The 6,236-nt window shown below is 36.1% G+C and overlaps 1 protein-coding gene across 1 annotated transcript in view; it reads right to left on the bottom strand.

The window, feature by feature from the left end:
- The window catches only part of DMD (dystrophin), a 1,000,055-nt gene that overhangs the window by 782,215 nt on the left and 211,604 nt on the right, over positions 1–6,236 (bottom strand).

The following is a 6,236-nucleotide window of genomic DNA, read 5'->3' as shown; positions in this document are numbered from 1 at the left end:
AAAAAAGAAGAAAAAATTAGTTTCTTCTTTTTCAGTGTTAAATTATATATTTCTACTGCTACACATCAGTGTCAGCTACTATTTTTTAAATTACTTAATGAAAGAATGTATTTAGTCAGTACTGGAATTAATGAAGCTGGGTTTCTAATGTGTCATCCGTTTTCATCTTCAACACATTAAGAACTTTTCTTATTTGTCATTAAGCCCCGCTGGCCTACAGCCTCATTCCCCCAAACCAGTTGTTTCTACCCATTGTGCTCTGGTCCTATGTCTGTCCAAAATGCCTGCAGCAGGTTTGCTCACTCTGTCTCAGTGTATGGGTGAGAAGAATCGTGATGTGGCTGTGCACACTGAGATTAACTCACAGCAAGCCAAGCAGGATAAGTAACTGCTGTGTTTATTTTGCAGCCTTTCTCCTCTCTCCAGTCCCCGTTTTTTTACAAGTCTAAGAACATAATTGCTGCTGAGATTGCCAACTCTCCGCTATATCTGATTGAAATTGGCCAACAGGTTCAGCATATCATAATGTGGGAACATACGCAGCATAACTGTACATGCCACTTCTCATACCAAAACCTTTAGAAAAACACATATTTTTCAGATGAGTACAAAATTGTACTCCAGTCATGGGTTTTAGCTGATACGAGCGAAAGGCCTACAGCACAATTTAAATGTGCTTACAGGAAAAGACAGCACCAACAAAATTGAATTACAGCTGAGATACATCTGAGTACTTGTACTATAAATTGCAGTATTTGCAACATAAATAATGTTAATACAGCACGATTTTTAGCATTTCATCTAAGAATTACCTATTAGAATCAGAATTTGCTATCAGGCATTTTGGAAAAACAAGTTTAATCAGGTGATCAATAATTAACATGCATACAACATGAAAAAAACAACTGCACTATTTGTGATTTTGACACTGTTCTAACCCAAGCCACATAAACATATAATTTTACCTACAGATAAATCAAGTATGATCTAAACAAGTTACAATATTGTCATTAGTTACGAATGATTTACTTACATTTTTATTAAATTCAGAAGTTTATTTTAAACAGTGACTCCTATAGTTATAATAGATGGCAAAAATGTTAAGTAGATCAGACTCTAAAAACTTTAAGAGAGCAAAGGAAAAATGATATTTATGTAGCAGTAATTTCCTAGTTATGTACCCTTGCTGCCTAATTTCTTCTGAGAGGGGATTGATTTACATAGTAACAATTAAGTTTTTATAAACTATATTACTTCTCTATGCAGAGGTTTTTAAATATTAATTAAGAATAGACTACTGTCATTAATTTCTCCTTTCCCCATTCAGAAAGATTTCAAAATATTAAATTTTGCTGGAGACAAGAGGCTGATGGAAGAGGAATCTTAAGGTGTTATTATCTCTGTCTCTAGTCACGGATGTAGTAAGTCTGTGAGCTCAGAGACAGGCTTGTGTACCAAAATAGAAGCATTTTCAAAATACAGATTATGTCTGCACAATTTCTTGCATCCTCCTGGATCTGGATAGGATGGAGTTAACAGTCTTCATAGCAGTCCCTGTGTTTTGGAAAGGTGGTTTAAACAGTATTGAGAACACATACTTTTTTTTTTTTTTGCTTTTGCTGCACTTACACAGTATCAAGGCTTTTTCTTCCCTTCGCATTCCTGCATGTAAGCTGGGTGTGTGAAGAAAGTAGGAAGGGGACACAGACAGGACAGCTGACCCAAACTGGCCAAAGGGACACTCCACACTATGCAATGTGCCCAGCAAGAAGAACTGGGGTAAAGGAAGAAGGAGATTGGGTTTTTGGGTCTCTAAGCTGCTGCTTAGAGACTGGCTGGGCATCCATCTGCTTGTGGGAGGTATTGAGTGACTGCATTCGCAACACTTGCTTTTCCATTCTTTCCTTTCAATTTCCTTCATTTATTTATCTGTCTTTATTCTGACTTACAAGTTTTCTTGCTTTAGCTCTTCCTATTTTCTGCAAGAAAATGGCTGCTCAATTGCTGTTTAGTTGGGTTTGACCCACTGTCCCACTGCATCCTATATATAGTCATAGAGATGTTCTTCACTTCACTTCTCTCAAATTTAACTTTTTTTTTTTTTTTTTTTTTTTCCCCCTCTCTCCTATGGCATAGAATGCCTAAGTGCATACATTGAAATTAGCAAAGGGAACACTGTAGTAATGACAAAGCTCTTATTTTCCTGAAAAGCTCTTCATGGACGTCTTGGACAAACATTACAGGGACCACCGCATTAAAAAAATTAGTGACAAAAGCTGTTAGGATAAGGAAAGAAAACTGAAGTATCTGAAGGACTACTTCCCCCCTCCAAATATTTTTTCAGGCGTTTGATTTCAAGTTCCAGTCATATTTCTTCCTATGAGAAGCAGATTGTTTTCACAACATCATAGCTGGTTTGTTAAGACAAGATTTTATGTACAAGATCACGCTTTTTTCTAACCAGTCTGGATTCTATTGGGCAAGAACAATAACATCTGGAATTATGGTCATCAGTAATATCTTGGATATTCAGGGTCATCCACCTTCTCAGTATATCTCTCTTTGAGATGGCAAAAATTTGAACTGAGACACAACTATAATAGTAGCAAGAGCTCTTCAATAAACCAATGGCAAGTGTGTCATAATATATTTTCTCAATATAATAAAAATATAAAGATGACAGCACAGATTCCAAGCTAACTCAAAGGTATATATAGCCACCTACAGCAATTCCGCTCTTAGAAAACGGACTTAAATTAAAGAGAGAGAGAGAGAGAGAGAGAGAGAGAGAGAAAGCTCTCCTTGATCCAGCAGTGATTTAACTCTGCAGATTGTTGCTTTTTTGAAGGAATACTTCAGCATACACGCTTCAGCAGTTCTATCACTAGATTATGGTCTTATAATGGCAGTTTGATATGTCAGCTTCTTGGCATAATGTCTCTAGATGTTTTGATTTGTGTATATACAGGGCAATATGACCAAGAATGACTGCAGGGGATACTACAGCCTAGAAGATTAAGAATAGCAGTATGTTGCAAATAGTTCTTAAAAATCCATGAAACAACAGTGAAACAGAATGTTTACTAATGGCAAAAGAATTTTAAATATAAGGCTAAGCAGGTGTGAAATAGAACAGAATAGAAATCAAATGGAATACTGATTCTCAGCCTTCACTTGCTCTCTCTGTGTAGTTCAAAGCACTTTTCACATCTGCAACTGGGTTCTTATCTGACAGGCAGTAAAGCAAAGCAGACATAGCTAGGAAGTGTTCACTTCTCTCCCTGAAAATATAAAGGCATACACATCAAAAAAAAAAAGAAAAAAAAAAAAGGAAGGAAGAAGAACTAGAACATGTTGAACTCCAATCTCCAATTATCCACCAGCTAAATAGCTAAAACAGCACTGACCTTATTTACGACACATTATGCATGCATTGAAAGTTTTAAAGGCTTTAACTGTAATTGTACTACATTTATGTATACATATGTAATACATAATTACAGAATGATTTTGCTCAGAAAAGGCCTTCAAGACTATCTAGTTTCCTGCCTCCTAATATGAGCAGATAAACTTTCCACCATCTCAGACTGCTCAGGGCCCCATCCAACCTAGCCTTGAATACTTCCAGGTGTGGAGCAACCACAGCTTCTCTGGGCTTCCTGTGCCAATGCCTTACTCACCATTCTCATAATTAAAAATTTCTTCCCTATGCAATCCAAAACTATCCTTTTTCAATTTAAATCTGTTACCTTGTCACTGTAGGCTCTAATAAAAACTCCTTTCCCATCTTTCTTACAAGCTCCCTTTTTACATTGTGACAGAGTGGATTTTCTTCATAATGTCTGCTAGGATGCTATATTCTGGCATTAGGAGAAAATCTTGATAATGTACCAATGCTTTAGTAGTTCACAGAATCGTAGGGGTTGGAAGGGATCTCCAGAGATCATGCAGTCCAACCACTCCTGTTAAAGCAGGTTCCTTCGAGTAAGTTGTTGAGCAGCTCTGTACAGAGCCAAGGATGCTTCAGTTTTCTGGTTTTCATACTGTAGCAAGGAGGCTGGGTCAGAACCAGGACAGCTGTCCCAAACTGGCCAAAGGGATGTTCCATTCCATATGACATTATTTGAGGAAACAATAAAACTGAGGGGAGTTGGCTGGGAAGGCTGTCACTGCTCAAGAACTGGCTCGGCATTGGATTGTGGGTGGTAAGCAATTGCTTTGTGTATCACTTCTTTGTAAACAGTAATTACCATCAGTATAATTTCTCTCGTCCTTTTCTATCTTAGTAAACAGATTACATCTCAACCCATGAGTTATACTTTTTTTTCTTTCTGATTCTGTCCCCCTTTCCACTGGATGGAATGAGCAAAAAGCTGTATGGTGTTTAGCTGTTTGCCAGGTTAAACCACAACAGTCTTTGTTGCTCCCCATGTGAGGCTCAAAGTGTTGAGATAATGACAGATTTGACCAGAATGCGTTAAAACAAAGTTGTTATTAAAAAGTAGTCTAATAGCTGTTGCTCACAACACTGATTAATTGAATCTGAAGGTTGGCCTATGATTACGATCTTGCCAGTTTGTATATAACATGTGCTCATGTTATACTGGTCATAGTTTTAATCTGGTTCTTGCACTCAACAGTGCAGTCACTCACAACTTCAGGAACTTTACTACAAAAGCTCTTAAGAAGAACACTGTTTAATTCAGGCAAGCTAAAATAGTTGTTGAAAACTTTGAATATACCTGGGATATTCAAACTAACATGATCTCATTGCTGTCTTCTGCATTTATTCCTGGTTTTATTTATGGTTAAGAAACTATGTACAAATAAGCTGCAATAAGATCTCCCTGGAGTCATTCCAACTGCAACTATCTGCAGCTCCTCGCGGTGATAGTGTTTTACACTTTCTAAGTATACTCTAATAAATCCTCAGAGTCTGCTTGCTAAACCTTTGTCAAAAAAAAATTGAAAGCTAAATTTTCATGAGTGCAGATACAGAAATCATAGCAAGAACATCAACTAAACAGTTTGTTAAGAGTGAAGAAAAATAATCAGCATTTCTAGTCATTCGTAATTTTTTCAACATGAACTTGAAGTTAATAATCATTCTCTGAGATGTCTAAGGCAGTGAAACTTGAAGAGATCAATGTCACAAAGATATAGAACATTAAGAAAAATAATGCAGACTAAAGTTGGACAAATATATTTGACACTCAAAACACTCTAAGTCATCTATAAGCAGTACTCATTTAAAACAGTAATAGACATTTTCTCCACTAGGTAAAGAATAATACTTGCTAAATCAAAGGCTTGTATGGAGAAAATTCAGAAAAGCACATAATTTATAATATCACTAAGATCACACAAGAAGAAGAATTTGAAAGAAACACAGTGGAACATTTTAAAGATAATTTTGCATTTCAACATTTTGCAATAGCTGTATTGTTTTCATTTCCTTGGCATTTTTTCTAAGGTATTACAAGTTTTTAAATCAGCAGACTTTGTGACTTACATAGCCTTCTCTAGAACGCAGTTACAAAAAAACATCACTGAAGTTTAACAGGATATTTCTTTAAGCTGTTTTAACATCTAAAAAGATTATAATGCTATTAGAGTTGTGATGCAATGAAGTAATTTTACAAAAAAAAAGAAACTTATAAATCTAATTCACAAAAACTTTTCGTTAGTGTATCCAGGAAAAAGCCACATTCAGATCACAAAAGTCACTGCCTCCTTTTTAAGGACTGTCTTTGTTCTCACTTTATCTGTACAAGTAAACCTTGCAGATAACTTCAGTACAGTCACAGTTAAAATAAAACATAAACCTTACGCCTTACGTCTTCAAACCATTACTTCTACTTTCACATTTCCCTCAACCTACCGAACACAGTCTTTTGCCCAGGAAGATCCATTCTTTTTTAATGCCATTTTCCTTTTCTCCTCCTTAATCTGCCATCCTGAAGCAGAAACAGCTTAGGACAGTGAAATGCTGGCCTAAGTTCAAGCGTTATAAAGAAGCAAGGAGGAAGATAACAAATAAAACTTACTCCCCCTTCAAAATCCTGATTAAAGGGTCAGAAGGAAATATACATATATATATTTAAGCAACTTTGATGACAAAGATCTCTCTGATACCTATTTGTAGGAGAAGAAAAAAGAAAAAAAGAAGGATTACAAGAAATAATGGGAAAAGTTCATAGAATCATAGAACGGCTTGGGTTGGAAGGGACCTCCAG

This window comes from Meleagris gallopavo, chromosome 1 (assembly GCF_000146605.3).
Source record: "Meleagris gallopavo isolate NT-WF06-2002-E0010 breed Aviagen turkey brand Nicholas breeding stock chromosome 1, Turkey_5.1, whole genome shotgun sequence".
In the NCBI taxonomy this organism is placed as follows: domain Eukaryota; kingdom Metazoa; phylum Chordata; class Aves; order Galliformes; family Phasianidae; genus Meleagris; species Meleagris gallopavo.
This window is presented reverse-complemented; position numbering and strand designations above follow the sequence as displayed.